Source organism: Taudactylus pleione, unplaced genomic scaffold (assembly GCF_031769625.1).
Source record: "Taudactylus pleione unplaced genomic scaffold, aTauple2 ptg000066l, whole genome shotgun sequence".
NCBI classification, from domain to species: Eukaryota; Metazoa; Chordata; class Amphibia; order Anura; family Myobatrachidae; genus Taudactylus; species Taudactylus pleione.
This window is the reverse complement of record NW_028284468.1, coordinates 1,315,584-1,334,603: the sequence shown is the minus strand read 5'-3', so window position 1 is coordinate 1,334,603 and position 19,020 is coordinate 1,315,584.

Genomic DNA, 19,020 nt, shown 5'->3' with positions numbered 1-19,020 from the left:
GGGCATTTAACAGGTTGATTCAAATGGACACAGAACAGAGCCTCTAACAGCTTGTTGCCTCCTCTATTCCCCCTGCATGCAAATCTAGGCTGTTGGTTTCACAAAATACATTTTGGTGCTTTATATCTCTACGGTCCATAAGTTGAGAATGCATGTTGCGATCTTCACACCGATGATACCGGGAAGCTGTTGAGAAAGTGCAGATCAGTATAATACCAAACACGGCTTACTTATCACATATTAAACCTTAGATACCAAAATAGTCTTTATTTCACAGCATTTGTAATAAATGAATAAAACTTGGATCATATACTTTAAAGCTATGAAACCTTTTATGTGAGTGTGCATTATGTAAGTATTAGGGGTTTTTGAAAAGACGCTAGTTAGGTTTATCTGATTTGGGGCAGATGTGCACGCATGCAGCTAATAAACAGCGTTCGCATGCAGGATATTGTACATTCGCTAATGTGCATCATGCGTAATGTGCGGTGTTTATGCATGAGATTCTATTTATGATGGATTTAATATTTATATATATATATATATATATATATATATATATATCATTTCTTACTAACATTTTCAAACTGCAATGCAAATGTGTTATGGGCAGTGAGCTTCACTCTCAAACAGGGTGGAGACCCCCAGCTGTGAAGCTGGGGCCATTCTGACTGATAGTGAGACTAAAACCTGTTTAGGATTCAGACAAATTCAATTGTGTAGATCAATGTCTGGGTTATATTACAATTGCCACAGCTCATACACTCTATATGTAAAATGCTCACAGTATTCTGGTGTATTGTTAGTTGTTTTCCTAGTATACTGTGTTTGTTATGGTATCAAGGTTGTCCCCAGAATGGGCTTTGTGTACTTCAGGGCATGATTTCTGGAAGGATTACTAAAAAGTGTTCTAATGCTAATAAGTCATTTATTATGTATGTTAAACACTGTCGATATGTGTTTGGGGAAGATTGTTACTCTGTAGTTTTGACAAAATAGGGTTGTGTGATCTATTTCTAAGATGGAGTCTTGTCGCCATTCGTGAGATGGCGTTGCGCAGGTTCCGATTGTAAACAGATTCTGTCTCAGCTGATTATCCGGCTTTGACAGTTCCATCCTTTGATAGCCAATCAGACGCTGTGACCGGACGCCTTTCGCCTAGGTCGTCCCTGGTCACGGGTTAGCGCTTTTGGACTCCCACTCACCGTCAGTGACCGCCTGCCACTGACTCCGCCCACTGCACCATGGGCATGTAACGATGCTGCCACCACCAAACTCTACCATCGGCGTTTGGAACCGCTTTTTACGTACAATCAGGCTCCTACGTCGGCACCTGGAACCGCTTCTGCTGCGTATGCATTTGACTAACTGTGGACACACCTCCTGTTTGGTGTCGGCTGTTCCCACCTAATCCCTCACAATGGACCAGGTCTGCACGGTAGCTTGGCAGAGGGCTTGAACTTGGAGACACGGAGCTCTTACCCAGAACAGCAGGAGAACGGAATAGCGTTTTGCGCAATTCTGTTGGTCGCAGGATTGAGGTACAATTGAAGTCAGGCAAGATGTTTATTGCTCTCAGTCTTAAAAAAGACCCTCCCTTCAGATTGAAGGGGAATATCAGCATACAAGATGTTACAGGAATCATACAGCAGGTCTCCTCCACACAGGATTTTCAAAGATGTACCACATACAGGAATCTTATCAGCAGCTCTTATCATCAAAGGAGTTACAGGGTTGTACACAAACAGGGCTCACAGGCCCTCTTTTTATGTCATTCTTACACACAACATCACAGGGGGGCAAATCCACCCTGTGTTCCTTCTAGCCAATCAGGCTATCTCAGAAAACATAAATTAACAACATATTACATTTCAAAGGTGTCACTCAATATCCTCCTTCCTAATCCACCAACACAAACTGATTTATCATACATTATACTGTCTCCTAAAATGTTGATATAACATTTCACAGGAAATGGTAAATGACATTCATCCTTATCAATCAGTTTGGCATTTCCAACCTTAACACATTCAGCTTTTAGAAGTGGCATCCAAAAGGATCTTCTTAAAAACAAATTGTCTTTTCAAAAGGAAGTTCTGTATCTGAAGTGTTTGGCTATATGACACCATTCACACCTTCACACAGTAACCTTCCAGCCAGAGTTCACTGACCACAACAGGTCTTCCTATTCATCAGACCTCCTGCTAGTTTCTGCAGACACAGAGGCTGGTCATGTCATATACAGGCATATATTCAAGAAGTGCATTTTCTCTACAAAATATACATTTAAACCATATAGTGCATAGCCTATTAAATATATGTTGCTTCATGCACTAATGCATTGCAGATCAGCTACAGTGCATTACAGCAATACATATATACTTTAATACAGTTTATTATAAACCATGTGCAGTGTGCTTTTACACTGTCCTTTTAAAAATGGCGCAACGGCATGAGGGTTAATCCCCTCAATGCCTTGGCAGCCATTTTAATCATGTGTGGTCAGCCTCCAGCCACAGACGCTATCACAAACTATTTTGAATCTGTTTAGCCATGCATGAAAATATACCGTTTAATGTTACTATGGTATGACACAGTTTGGTCATTTGAACCATTTAGATAATGCGTCTCCAAGAAGGGTAAAACAACCCTTATACGCCATCTGCGGATCCTCAAGGGATCATTGGCAGGATGTGGGAACTCATCTAGCCTATAAAGGAAGTTTGGAAAGGAGATTGGGACTGCGTTACCTAAGATGACTTAAAATAACCTAAACGATATATTTATGCACAACTATTCAAATTCAGATTACATTGTCATACATTACATGATAACTCAGGATTGTAATACAGTTCTTCCTTATTATTGGTATCCATATCTCACAACAATTTACTGTACTAAAATTGGTCAGACACTCCCCTGATTTGGTATAACACTCCTCCTCTCGGTTCCACTCCATTAACAGCAGCATCAGCTCCCATCTCCTCTATCTTTCTTCCGTCACAGGAACCAGAAATCCCCAGACAAACCAAGATGACGGAAACTCTGGAAGAAGAATACAAAAATGAACACAGCAGAACAATCCCTTGCTGTGACACTGATCTACAGTTTTCTTTTAGCTCAGGTTTCTCACTGTCACCTTTTTAATCCTCCCGGCACAAGCTCGCGATCGACAGGTCCTCGTTATCGGCCTCGTCTCCTCCTTGTATCTCCACCGGTTGGGTAACCTCCCTATAGTGAGTGGAATGGACCCACGTATCTTCCCCGGCCACCCTTTGAGGATGTGGTACTTTGTCAACAACGTCAGATACAGACCTTTCCACCGATCAGTCAGGCAACTTGAACATAAGAAATTATTGGATCATAACGGATTCTCCAGCTTTAACATCATGAGAGTTTGCTTCAGTCATGTTAGTTAATAACACTTTCAATTCCTGTTGTTCTTACTCATCTTTGTGAGAAACTGCACAGTAACCTCATTATCATATTTTCACATGAGGCTGCCTGTTAAACAGTATCTCAAAGGGGGACAGGTAGACAGATGGTCTGGGATGATCTTGATATTAATACCCATCACCTTACACAGGTTATAAAAGACATTACTTGTGAAATGAGTATCCCTCCTATATTCAACTATTCTAGGGATACTGTATTTTTTACACAAATTCCTGCAATTTAAATTCTGTTATCAATATCTACTGCTCTAAATATTGCCTGGGCCCTGGGTTGGACAGTATTCCGAGTATTTGACCTTAGCCTGGCATGGCTGCTGTTTGTCCTTAGCGACCTTGTGTCCTGTGTGTGAGAGATAAAGCACAACAGTTTAATAACATTTAAACATGACCTAAATACAACAATAAATCATCCACATTTTACATTAGAACAGATCCATTGGCAGGTTGAAAAGATTGTAAACAGTCATATAAGGCCTGGGAGAAGATACTGGGGTTGTCTATGACCCATGGGACACTCGTGTCCATGTGTAGTGTACACCTCCCCCTAGGTGGGAAAAGAAAAATACTGACAGTCAGGGTGTTAGGGCAGAGGGAAGAAAGTAAAACAGAGATTGGGTATCAGTTACATCAATTACCATTACCAGTTTTTCCCTAGTACTTCCCGTCAACCTGTCTATCTGCAGACCACAAGTATGACCCGACTTCTAGCATTGGCTCCCACTCTCCAATAAAGCATTAACGCCCACAATTGGAGCTGGTGCCTGTTGGAGGTTTCCTGTTACTATCTGGTTTGGGAGTCCTACATTCTTCACTTTGCAGTACTTACTTAGGTGTCCCACTTGGTTGCAGTTAAAACATTTTTGTGAGCGGGGTGGATGAAAGGATTGTTGTGGGAGTTGAGCAAGAGGGAAAGGTGGTGGGTATGTGTAAGGATATTGAGGGAAAGGATATTGTGGGGGGTATGGAGTTTGTGGGTAGTATGGGACTTGTGGCTGTGTGTGATAAGTGGGGTAGGGCTGTGTGTGCAGTGGTGAGGGATTGATGAGGACGTGTAACTGTTCAGGTGTGGGTGCAGGTGTGTCTGCTGGCTGTGATGTTACCGTAATTCCTTCTAGAGCTTGAATACTGACAGCCATTAGTTTCTCGCTCTAGATCTCTCTCTTCTTTGAGATGTTTTTGCCATGTTCTATGGCGGATTCTATGAGGGTATCTATTGTGACTCCCCTCCAGCCAGGCTGTGAGGTCTGAACCCAGGTCTTTAGGTCTTCTTTAAGGCTATCCATGAGTAAAGTGACAATCATTCCCCTGTGGTGAGTGCTATCTTTAATATCTTCTAACCCAGGGTACTGGGTGATAGCCTGCAGAGCCCGGTCGCAATAGTCTTCTGCAGATTCACTCTCTTTTTGTTTTATAGTGAAAATTTTGTTCCAATTAACTACTACTGGAAAATATACACCCAATTGAGTTATAATATGGGAAATGTTACCTTGGTTCACTTCATCTGTTAAGGGAACGTCACCATCCAATACACAGTCCGTGATAAATTTTGTCACGTCAATATTGCTTGGTAGACAGGCCCTCAACACCACATGCCAATCTTTGTTAGTTGGCTCGTGAGAACTACCCATATTTCTCAAAAATCTTTGACATTTGGCTAATTCCTTCTTGGGATCAGGGAAATCATTTATGATGGAATTTAGCTCTGCTCTTGTCCAAGGACAATGCATTACCATATCCCTTGTAGGTACAACTCCGTTCGCATCCGCATTCCATTCGGAACAGTAATTGTCTGGATGGGAAGCAGACCGGCCGCATTGCTACCTTTGACCTTATTACCTGGCTGGGGGTTTAGTCTGTTGCTGCAACGTATAGTATTAACAACTTCCTCCACGGGCGCAGAGGAGTTTAACACTTCCCGTGCTGTTACTGATGGAGATGGTGGCACCACTTGGGCTTGTCGTGGTGCCGCATCTAACATTTGTACAGCATGGGAAACTGCAGACATGACAATAGGCTCATCATCCACATCATAAACATTTTCTTTATGGTTACTTAAGAGAGGGTATAAATGGCTTGTTACATTTTTATGAGTTTTTTCAATTACTGTACCTGCACCCCCATCCACATAAGGTGGCGGTGGTGCGCGTGAACTACTGGCAATACCTTCGGCAACGCTACCTTGCCGCACGTGCGCACCATTTTGCGGCTCGCACACTTTGTAATTTAGCGCCGCGGGTGTATTTTCTGGCAATGCGTACGCAACACTAGTTTGCGTCGCTTGCACATTTTTAAGCCACGCATCCCCTTCATGCTGCCACAACTTTAAACATTCATAATATTTTACCTTTTTCTCTCGAGAGCGTATCAGACTGATGTGATCCCGGACATTATCTAATACATCTTTATCAAAACTACCAATTCTGGGAAACGGTCTAACACTCTTCATCGTTATTTTAAACCATAAGTCACATACCTTATTGCATAAGTACCATATTTAGTATACATAATATGACGGGCTGAACCAAGCGGCGCTTCCATTAGCAGCAAATCATTGTCTAACATTTTTATTGTTTGGGTGGCTCCCATCTTGGGACAACTCCTACGTTTTTCAATAAAAATGTAAACTGGTGAAAGACAATCAAGATACTTTCACTTACCTGCGGATGCCTTTGAAAAAGGGTGTATCCACGAACCCTATGGAGGACTTCTAGATGTCTCCACTCACCTATGGGAGAAAAGCTGCTCCCTCGCAGAAAATCCATTCTTGACTACGTTTCAACTGCTAGGGGATAGTAAAGTACCCTTTATTTTCCAGTTGATTTCATCCACCCTCTCACCAGCTCACAATCATAATCTAACCAAAATTATGCGGTTCAATTATAATGTTCAAATAAGCCTAACAGATCACACACATTGATTACTGAACACTATAATCATGCTGGGAGCCGAACCCTAACAAAAATAACAACCCATACACCTGCTTTGTGTAAATGGTAAGGTGCTACCGAGTCACTAGGCCAACTCCTGCGTCTAGCACTTAAGGGTCCTACGTTACCCTTAACATTTAAGTCCCGTGTTACACCCTAAACAAGTACTCACAGTTACACACTTTTTTCCTGCGCAGAAAAATACACGTTAACCCAGTTATTGGCAACAATTGATAATGTAAACTCGGCTTTGTTTAAACACGTGGCAGCACTACCGGAAGTACGTATATGCTATTGTGCGACTAGTCGCATACACAATAATGCGACTACCACACAACCGTATGACTCTTACCCTTAGCTGCGTATGCAAAAGTGCATCTCTATTACGTGCGCAAAAATGAGACTCAGCCACGTGCGCAATACTACGGTACCCTTTTTAGCGTAAAATACTGTCAACAAAGGAAAACAAACTCTTTCCTTTCTAGTCCCTGGATTCTAGTCAGCGTACCTTGACTTACACGATAACGGATAGCGATCTCTCAGCATAGAGTGGTTGCAGGGAAAACTGCGTGTGGCCACTATCCACCCTTTGGTGAGATATCGATAACCGTATTTTATCGTGTGAATAGGTAAGTGACATCACACTATGAGCCCCCATCTAAGGATACTGGATTTCAACCTCTATACGCACCTACCTATACCTTCTAAACCCTGCCTATAAACCTCTAAAATTGACGCTATTTGCGTACGCAGTTATACAGTAAAATAAAGACTTTAGACCTTGAACATGTGTTTCCAAAGCACAAAATTTTATTCAAGTAAAGTACAGCCAGTTACACAGTGTGATCTAAGTACAATTTAGCGCAAAGAATTATACAGACCCAAGATGCAGTTATACATACACACGCGCTCTGGACCAGATACCGGCATCAGCAAGAAACCTCCGTCAATCAGCAATCAGCAAGAAGACTCCAGATTGGGGTCACAACACACACATTTATACTCTTACAGAAAAAGACAACACAAAAGAGGGATTTGTTGCTAATCCCATTGGTTCCCAGTGCAGGTGCATCTGTTACAGGGCATTTAACAGGTTGATTCAAATGGACACAGAACAGCCTCTAACAGCTTGTTGCCTCCTCTATTCCCCTTGCATGCAAATCTAGGCTGTTGGTTTCACAAAATACATTTTGTTGCTTTATATCTCTACGGTCCATAAGTTGAGAATGCATGTTGCGATCTTCACACCGATGATACCGGGAAACTGTTGAGAAAGTGCAGATCAGTATAATACCAAATACGGCTTACTTATCACGTATTAAACCTTAGATACCAAAATAGTCTTTATTTCACAGCATTTTTAATAAATGAATAAAACTTGGATCTTATACTTTAAAGCTAAGGAACCTTTTATGTGAGTGTGCATTATGTAAGTATTAGGGGTTTGGGAAAAGACGCTAGTTAGGTTTATCTGATTTGGGACAGATGTGCACGCATGCAGCTAATAAACAGCGTTTGCATGCAGGATATTGTGCATTCACTAATGTGCGTCATGTTAGCAGCGCAACTGTGCGTAATGTGCGGTGTTTATGCATGAGATTCTATTTATGATGGATTTTATATATATATATATATATATATATATATATACAGGGCCGGCCCTAGCCCAATTTTTTTGGTAAGCGAATATATTATTTGGCGCCCCCAAGCACATTGTTGTGTGCGCTTCTGGCGCACACCAAAATTATTAAGGGGGTGTGGTATCATATTAAAAGCCGTACCCACGAGACACACCACATTTTTGTCACACTGGATGCATGCCCAGCACTCCTGGAGCTGCTGGGCATGTCCCTAGTCCTTCTCTCTAGTGAATAGATGCGGCGCCCATGCACACGGCATTTATTCACTGCTTGCCAAAAGCAGCCATCCGCCTTGTGTTTTTTTTTCTCTTTTTACTGAGGATAGACATGGCTGCTATGCAGGTGTATAGAGTCACCCCTTATCACACACTCACACGTCACCCAATTTCTCACACACACACACAGCAGTCCCCCATTCTCTTACACACACACACACACACAGCAGTCAGACATTGTCACACACATACACACAGCAGTTGCCCATTGCCTCAAACACAACAGTCACTAATTGTCACACATACAGCTGTCACCCATTGTCAATACTGTATCACCATTGGCTCCACTAGTGTATCTTAAGGTGGCCATACATCAGCGACTAGTAGTCACAATCCGGCGATGCGATACGCCGACCTCCCACCATCGATATTCTGCAATCCGTCGCCGGATCGCAGACATTTGCCATGTTAAAAGTCGGCGATTTGACGATCACGATCATTTTTTGAGCTCGATCGTCAAATCGGCAAAATCCAACATGTTGGATTTCTGCAATGCCGGGTTGCAGCATCGCGGGATCGTGGCAATCCATCTCAGATGGATGGGGTCCATTAGGTGAAATTTAGGTAAATCCTTTAACTTGCACATATCAGAAGGGGCTGGCTCCAGCATCCAATCTCTGCTCCCTGCGCTACTGTATCTTCTCGCTATAGCACAGCCAAACAACAATGCATGCACTGCACCTGTTCCAGCGTTCCCAATCAGGAGCTGGCTGGCTTCTTTCAGCTCTTCCACCAGCACACTGCAATGGAGGAATTGTTGTAACAAAACCCCCTTCAGGTGTGGTTTGTATAATGTGGGAGCAGTTATAAAAGTCAATGAATTGTGTTTAGTGACCTACTGTATATGTAGGCTTGCCATATTATCCCTTCAATTCAGAACACACGAGTTACAGAGGCGTATCTACCCTATGGCCAGGATGGCACTTGCCAGGGGCGCCGGCCAACGGGGGGGCGCCTCCCGGCAGTGCCACCCATGGCCAGAGGGTAGCGAACTCAATTAGTGCCCAGTCACATGGAGTCTTTCCCCCACCTCCTGTAGGGTCTCTTGGGACTGGGAGACTTCATGACGTCTCTTCCAGTCAATTCCCATATTGCCCTGCGCTGAGGAGCCGTTAGGATGGCCGCGACGTTTGGGCGGGCAGCAAGTGCCGGCCCGCCCATCAGCTCCAGTGAGTCCTCACTAATGATGGCGATGCTGACGCCACCAACACACACCGCTGCAGAAGCCAGTCCCCCACTGTGCAGGAGACGGCAGGTAAGTTTACTGTGGCTGGCGGGGAGAGGTGAGGAGGCTGCATATGCGCACGCATACTCAACACACCCCCCCCCGACAGACTAAATTTGTCTCCGTCCCTGAATGCATTGGCCGCGGGTCACCCACGGCGCCAGGTGCGAAGGAGCTGACGCTCCTCAGATAGAGAGCTCTGATTTTCAGTGCTCTCTGCAGAGGATTTGGCTGAGGCGGGAGCAGCTACGCTTGCTGAGTAGCAGCAGCAGCTCCGCTGGACCCCGGCAGCGACCCTCCTCCTCCTTCCTCAGCCCTCGGTTTTGTAAGTAAGCTTGCTTTCGTGTGTGTGTGTGTATCTATGCTGTGTGTAATCATGTTTGTGTTTATTTGTGTATATGTATGTATGTATGTTTGTATGCTGTGAGTAAGTGTGCTCATGTGTGTGTGTGTATGTGTGCTGTGAGTAAGTGTGCTCATGTGTGTGTATGTGTGCTGTGAGTAAGTGTGCTCATGTGTGTGTATGTGTGCTGTGAGTAAGTGTGCTCATGTGTGTGTATGTGTGCTGTGAGTAAGTGTGCTCATGTGTGTGTATGTGTGCTGTGAGTAAGTGTGCTCATGTGTGTGTATGTGTGCTGTGAGAAAGTGTGCTCATGTGTGTGTATGTGTGCTGTGAGTAAGTGTGCTCATGTGTGTGTATGTGTGCTGTGAGTAAGTGTGCTCATGTGTGTGTATGTGTGCTGTGAGTAAGTGTGCTCATGTGTGTGTATGTGTGCTGTGAGTAAGTGTGCTCATGTGTGTGTATGTGTGCTGTGAGTAAGTGTGCTCATGTGTGTGTATGTGTGCTGTGAGTAAGTGTGCTCATGTGTGTGTATGTGTGCTGTGAGTAAGTGTGCTCATGTGTGTGTATGTGTGCTGTAAGTGTGCTCATGTGTGTGTATGTGTGCTGTGAGTAAGTGTGCTCATGTGTGTGTATGTGTGCTGTGAGTAAGTGTGCTCATGTGTGTGTATGTGTGCTGTGAGTAAGTGTGCTCATGTGTGTGTATGTGTGCTGTGAGTAAGTGTGCTCATGTGTGTGTATGTGTGCTGTGAGTAAGTGTGCTCATGTGTGTGTATGTGTGCTGTGAGTAAGTGTGCTCATGTGTGTGTATGTGTGCTGTGAGTAAGTGTGCTCATGTGTGTGTATGTGTGCTGTGAGTAAGTGTGCTCATGTGTGTGTATGTGTGCTGTGAGTAAGTGTGCTCATGTGTGTGTATGTGTGCTGTGAGAAAGTGTGCTCATGTGTGTGTATGTGTGCTGTGAGTAAGTGTGCTCATGTGTGCGTGCGTGTATATAAATGTATGGGCTGTGTAGTGAGGGTGGCTGTGCTGAGGAACGCTATGCAGTGAGGGGCTAAGGTATGAGGGGCTGTGATGAGGGCTGTGCAGAGGGGGGCTGCGAAGTGACAGGGTTTTTCTGTGCTGTTATTAATGGGCAGGTAAAGTTATTATAAATATAGATATGGGGTTTCGGCACATGCGCTTTACCTATTTCAAATATGGGGGGGCGCCAGTCCTTTAGTTTGCCAGGGGCGCTCGGACCCCTAGATACACCCCTGACGAGTTACACAGGTTCTGTGGCTGGAGGACTTCAAATCTCTATTTCATCAGGTTGTAATCAGCCAAGGAACCTGTGTAATTCACATGTCCCGAATTGGATGATATGGCAAACATAAAATAAATAAATATATATACAGTATATACACAAGAACCATTCTAATTATTGATAGTAAGCTATATACATTACAGAGAACATTCTAGGTACCAATATGCAATATAAATTACCAGTTTACAATGGAGAACATTCTAGTGACCTTAGATGTGGCCTGTGAGGGTCCTGTGAGTACTGGTATCATTTTGTGGCTCATAAACACAAATAATTACTTGCAATGAGATTATCAGCTGCACTACCTGCTTTATGAGTCTAATGTAAAGAACGGAGAGAAGAGGAGGGAGGGAATATAGGAATAATAGAAAAGACAGAGGAGAAAAAACAAAACAAAAGGCAACATCTGGGACACGAGGTAGTTTATTATATGTGGAAAATCTGAATAAAAAAAATTGAAAAGAGCTGGCTTAGGGGTCATAGGAACCAGGGACAATAAGTTGGTGAACTTTGACAATTGGGGTCTGATCCCAACTTCAGAATACTTAAAGTTAAGGGCTCATTCACATATAGTAAAATGCACTAGAAAATGGTTTAAAGCCTACATTAAATGCATTTTTATTAATGCACTTTAATGTGCTTCTCATGCACTGTATTTTTTTACCAAGCTAATGGAATATATTTGTAGCACGTTAACTGATGAGAAAGATGTATACCTATATTTTTAATTGGTGGGGTTTTTTTTAAATTTAAAAATAAAAAATCATACCAAGATATTAAAAAGCAGTAGTACGAACTCACCATACGTTAGGGTTATAGGTGGTGACAATGTAAATTCCTCCCCCCTCCAGTCCTGCCATCTGCAGCAGTCTCTGGCTCTGCTTGTTGTCTGTTGCAGCTAGCTGCACACTGATTGGTGGATAGCTCCAGCCATACATTAATCAGCATGTGAAGACCACAGTGATTGGTAAGTGGCCAGAGATATTCACCAGTCAGCATGCAAATAACTGTTAATAATGTGTATGACACAGGACTCGGAGACTAGGCCTGGCCAGACACTCAGACCAGAGTGATTATGTGACTGCACACTGTTGTACTGCATGGACAAGCTCGCTGATCGGAAGAACGGCAGAGGACTGGGACCAGAAATCGGCCCTGGCATTTAAAGTACACAGACACACCAGCTGTGGGCTCCATGCAGAATAAAGATGCATACAGATGGGGTATTGCTAGTGAAGTGTATAACGCTTGGTGTTCTGCCCACATCAATCATTTCTGTTATTGTACATAATATAGTGCTGATCACCGAGGTCACAGTAGTGTGCGCCATTGTGCGTGAGCTCCGGAAATGTGAGTGTAGTCTCATAGGGAGAGACGTGGCCTTGTGAGGAATGAATCTCTGGTTGTAGGCAAATAAAACCAGTGGCTTCACAGAACAGTGTTGTAGTGCTGGGTATGGAAGGGTCAGTTATGTAGGGCTAAGTGATATAGTGCAGAGGTGTAGTTTAGGGTATAGAGAGGTCAGGAGAGTAATGCAGAGAGGCAAAGACAGGTATGGAGGGGTCAGGCGGTAGTGCGGATACGTAGTGGCAAGTAAAGTATGGAGGGATCAGGCCAGTAGTGCAGAGAGTTTGAGGCGGATATGGAGGGGTCAGGAGGGTAGTGCAGATAAGGAGTTGTGGGCATGGAGGGGTCAGGAGGGTAGTGCAGAGAAGTAGTGGTGGGCATGGAGGAGTCAGGAGGGTAGTGCAGAGAGGTAGTGGTGGGTAGAGAGGGGTCAGGGTGGTGGTGTAGGAGCTCTGCACACAGACTTGGGGGCAGGCTGTGATATGTACCTTTTAGCTGCATGGAAATTGTAATATATATGGCACTCCTCAGCCAGACTGACATAGGTCACAGCCAATCAGTAGCTGTCTGAGTGATGTCATGCAACTGGTCGGAGGAAGGTGGTCAGTGAGAAAGAGCACATCATGAATACTGCAGGGAGAAGGCTCCAGGTACCTGGTGCTGTTCTGCAGGTGGTGACAACATCCTCCTGGTGACAGGCTGGCAGAAGGGGGTCTGATTGTGTATACATGAAGGCTAGTGACTGTGCAAGCTGTGCCTTCCCATTTCCATGTACAGCTACTGGGACAATCAAGTTAAATAAAGCATCTCCTTACTTTCTCCGTCCTGGTCAGTCACATTACTGCTGCTTCAAGAGGCAGAATAGTAGCCAGTGTAGTGACAGGCAGGGAGGAGCTCTTTACTCCCCAGTGTGCACACTGCATGAGCTGTCTCTATATGTGCCCAGACCATGGTGCTGGAGGTGAGAATCTCCCTCAGTCTCTACACTGTCCCATGCAGCAGCAGATTAACCCCTGCTTTGCTATAACTGGCCACTGTACATACTATATTTACTGATAGTTCACCTACTCACCTCTTGCTTCAGTCTCCTCCCACTCTGCTCCTGCTTCTCCTGCCTGCTGTGCGCTCTGTTCTCCATGATGGCTGATGCATGTCAGAGCGGGGCGGGCTGCACAGTCAGGCTCCTCCTCCCCCACTTAATGTTTAGAACAGCGCAGAGCATTGACAGCATCAATTGCTTCCTGGCCCCTTACTCTAGGGGGCGGGGCCTTAAGTGATTAATATCTGGATGTCAACTTTGTGTGACCGGGACCGCGGCCCTGCAGATGATTAATATAAACAAAATTTGAGTGGTCGGGGCGCATCCTTTACCTGCTTCCCGGTGTCAGGCATGAAGAGGGCAACTGAAGGCTGCCTGCGCGCCCGCCCGCAGGGAGATTCTCGGCCAGGGGGAACTCGTTCTCAGTGGTGTCTTCCTCAGTTTCTCTATTGTTGTTAAAGGGCCGACCTGGTGGTACCGCTGTCCCCCTAGCGGCGCCCACCTCACCGACGGGCAGTTCAGCAGTCTCAGACTGCAGCACAGGCAGCAAGAATATGGCCGCAAATCTCACTCTCCCTCACTGCGGCATCCAGCCCCAGCCCTCTTTGCGCCTGCGACGTGATGTCATTACGTCAGGTCATTCTTAATTATAAGCAAGAGGCCACCCATTACAAGTGCGGTGCAGCTGTGTCAGTCTGCCCGCCGCCCTCCCTGAGCTCAGCTGCTGGCTGCCTTGTGTTGGATGGATAATAAATTAGCATGGTCTCAGTCAGGGCGCCCTCCACAATGTGACGCCCTACTCAGCAGCGTACCTTGCGTAATTATAGAACCGGCCCTGTATATATATCATTTCTTACTAACATTTTCAAACTGCAATGCAAATGTGTTATGGGCAGTGAGCTTCACTCTCAAACAGGGTGGAGACCCCCAGCTGTGAAGTTGGGGCATTCTGTCTGATAGTGAGACTAAAACCTGTTTAGGATTCAGACAAATTCAATTGTGTAGATCAATGTCTGGGTTATATTACAATTGCCACAGCTCATACACTCTATATGTAAAATGCTCACAGTATTCTGGTGTATTGTTAGTTGTTTTCCTAGTATACTGTGTTTGTTATGGTATCAAGGTTGTCCCCAGAATGTACATCAGGGCATGATTTCTGGAAGGATTACTAAAAAGTGTTCTGATGCTAATAAGTCATTTTTTATGTATGTTAAACACTGTCGGTATGTGTTTGGGGAAGATTGTTACTCTGTGGTTTTGACAAAATGGCATTGTGTGATCTATTTCTAAGATGGAGTCTTGTCGCCATTCGTGAGATGGCGCCGCGCAGGTTCCGATTGTAAACAGATTCTGTCTCAGCTGATTATCCGGCTTTGACACCTATTATGTGGTAATATTGAGACTGGTATCCAATTTGTCGAAGTCGAATAATTGCATGCGATCACAATTCAACTGTTGTCGGAAGATTTGGTCGTCTGCTGTCCGATTTATGTTGGTACAATCCACGATGCACCATTGCTTGTGCACGCACCCAGTGTGCGCATGTATCCACACATTCACAGAACACTAAATAGCGAATAATATACAACACTCTCACACTGACAAACACAATATTCATGCAGGGTTTAGTTAGTAATGAGAAACAGCTTCTGTATACATGTCTGAGAAAAGTAATTAATAAAATACACCAAGATACTGTGAGTGTTTTACATATAAATTGAGAAGCCTCGCATACAGACAAGTATGGCTGTGGCAATTGAAATATAACTCAGACACTGATATGCACAATTGAATTTGTCTGAATGAAGAGTCAGAAACAATGATCAGAGGTTTGCTTAAGAAGTACTGACAAGTGTATTCTAAATAGGCAGAGGAAAACCTTTGAATTAGCTATCAGGCGAAGTGGCAACGGCAATCAGCTGGGGGTCTCGACCCTGCTTGAAAGTGAACCTAGCTGCTTGTAACACCTTGCACTGTAGTTTTAAAATATGTTCGAAAGGGATAAAAAATAAATATTTATCCATCATAAATACACTGAATTGGATTACACACACATGCACAGACTTTATAATAAGCACTCTACACATAAACGCACCACGCATATTAGTAACTTTAAGCAAGATTCTCTTACAGTTACACATACACAAATTTCCTAAAAGGTTCCTTAGTATAAAGACTAATATTAGAAGGTTTATTAATTATTGCATAATGTTATAAAACGCTTGTATTTGATATCTAAGGTTTAGTATGTAGTAGCCATGTAGTAGTATTAGTGTTTGGTGCTATTCTAAACCACATTTTATTTGCAGATCTCTGGTTCCATCGGCAAGGAGATTGAAACATGCTTCTGCAAGTTATGGATTATAGAGAATTATGTGTTAGAATGTACTTGTATGTAGTGTCTATTGATTAGTTAAAACACACACAAAGAGCCATTGGAGGGCTGAACTACCATTGTACCAACTGACCTATGACAGAAGAACCAAGAAGAAGAACCAATAGGATTATGCCAACTCGTTTCTATTGTATTGCGTAATCTCTGCAAGGGTTTATATGCAAGCACCCTGGATCTGTTAGTTAGTCATCATATTCTTTCTGTTGACGGAGGCTTCACCTTTGATGCTGGAAATCTGGATCCAGAGCGCCTGCATAATGTATTGACTGTACCTTGTTTATGTATAATCTTAACTATCTGCTTTTTGGTGACTAATTTCTTTTTGTGCTTTGGAACCACAATCAAAGTCTGGAAAGCAATTATTTCTTGTGCTACTTATAACGCTAAATAGTGACATTTTGGGTATAAAGGTTATTAGGAATTGATAAATGGGGGCTCATCCAGCGAAATTACACTACCACTCACACGGTAACACACGGTTATCAGTCTCTCACCAAAAGGGTGGACGGCGCCATAAGCAGGAAAGAACGCTTTGCCTTCGAATACCTGCTACCACTTTGTTGCTGAGAGACAACTATCCGTTATTGTGTGAGTTCAAGGAGCGCTGATTAGAATCCAGGGACAAGGAGGAAAAAAGTTTGTTTTCTTTCTTTGATAAAATTTAATGTTAAAAGGGAAAGTCGCACAATATCGTATATGTGTTTCCTGTATTGCTGCCACGTGCTTAAAAAAGCTGTTGAGATTGCATTGTGATAAAGATAGCGTGATAGTATTGTTTTAAATATCTTAGTCGGTGCTGCCATATCTATGAAAACGGGTATTTTTCTGCACAGGAAAAGAGTGTGTAACAGTGAACATGTGTTGGTAGGGGTAACATGTTTCCTAGTTAAGGGTATCGTAGGACCCTTAAGTGCTAGGCGCCTGGTGTCAGTGTAGTGGTTCGGTAGTAGATACCAGAGTCTATACACACGCAGGTGTAGTTGTTGTTGTTTGTGTTAGGTATCGGCTCTCAGTGTGATCCAAGCATCCAGTTATCAGTTAGAGTTATTGGGCATTGTGATTGAACCACATGGTTGTGGCATATCTTTGATTGTGAACTGAGTTGTGGTGGACGAAATCACTGAAAAGGGTAAGTGTTATTGGAATGCTTAAATTCTAGCAGCGCAAAGTACTCAAAAAGGGCTTAGGTGCGTGGAAGCAAGCTGGTTATTCTTCCATAGGTGTGTGGGCACGGCCTGTTAAATCGTCCACAGGTAAGTGAAAGTAGCCTTGACATTCTTTCACCAATTTAAATCTCTATTGAAAAGTTTAGTGTTTTATTTTCCCAAGATGGGAGCCAAGCAAACGGTAGAGATGTTAGATGATGTGCTGCTCTTGGAAGCGCTGATTGGTTCGGCACGGCATATAATGCATACTAAGCACAGTGCATATGAAACTGCGTACCGTGATGTATGGATTAAGATGACAAGAATGAGTGTGAAACCGTTTCCCAAAGTTGGCAGCTTTGGCAAGGAGATATTGAACAATGTCAGAGATCGCATCTGTATGGTGAAATTTTTGAAGACAAGAGTAGAATATGATGACTGTTTAAAGTTGTGGCAGCATGAGGGGAACATGTGGCTTAGCGGTGGGCACGTGACGCAAACTAGCATCACGCTCACGCCACAAAAGAGCGCGTACACATGGCAAGGTAGCGTTGCCGAAGGGAATGTTAGTAGCTCATGTTCACCACCTCCGCCCTATGCGGATGTGGGTAAAGGTACAGTCAATCTCAAAAATCATTAACAAAAATGTAATAAGTAACTTATACCCAGATTTAAGTCACCCACAGGAAAATCTAATTACAGATGATGATGAACCCACCGTAAATTCAGCCATTGCCCAAGCTGTTAATCTGCAACCAGCAGGGGCAGCAGTTGAAACCGGTGAGAGTAGTGGAGAGCGTGGCAGGAGGGGGAATATTATTAGCACTTAAAGAGTAAGTCCAGCAATAAAAAAAAATAATGTGTTTTAAGTCACCTCTAGGACATTGCACCTCTAAGGAAATGTAATAAGTGTGTGTAAGCCACATGTCATTGTACATGTTGGTAAAATCAAGTGTCCTTGTTTACAGTAAACATTGAGATTAAGAACTGAAGCACACTAACCCCTGCAGTATATCTGCAGTGAAACTATACAGGGCATGTTTTTAAAGCAATGGATCTGATATGTAGATGATTTATTGTTGTGCTCTGATTTTGTTTATGTCATGTTTAATGACACTAAACTGTCGTGCTTCATTTCTCATAAACAGAGCACAAGGTTGCAAAGGACAAACTATGGAAATGCCAGACCTGGGTCAAATACTTGGGACTTTGTCTAAACCCAGGGGCTACAACATTACTGTTAACAGCTGTTCCAATAACAGGGCAGACGAAGCTGCAAAGGGGGCAGCAGGTTTAAGAATAAATATGACGGTTGATGAAAGGGTGGCTTTTCAAACTGGTGATATGCAGAAATTAATTGAGATGCAAAATTTGTGTTCCATTCAGGAAAAGGCAGTCTGGATAATCAAAGGGATGTGAGCCAGAGTCCTCTGGACTCTGGAGAGATGGACAAGGTAAGCCAGTGGCTCCCAAGGCATATTACCCAAGCTTGGCTGAGGCAGCACACAGTCTGACTCTGACCTGCTTGAGGAAAAAACGTTGGGAAAACAATACCGTCCGAGTCATCACACATCCCACCGACAGACGGACCTTTCAGGTAATACAAATTGATTTCATCCAATTACCACCCTGCAGGAATCTCAAGTATGTATTAGTTTGTGCAGATGTGTTTTCTAATTGGATAAGAGGCATATCCAGCTGCCACTAATACTGCTGTATTCACTGACAAAAAGGCTATACAGGAGTTTGTATGCAGATACGGTATCCCTAGAATTATTGAAAGTGATAGGGGTACTCATTTCACAGGTGATGTCTTCCAGAACATGTGTAAGTTGATGGGTAATAATAGCTTCAGGACCACCCCCAGGCTGCCTCTTAATCTGTCCACCTTTGAGATACTGTTCGGTAAGCAACCTCATTTGATT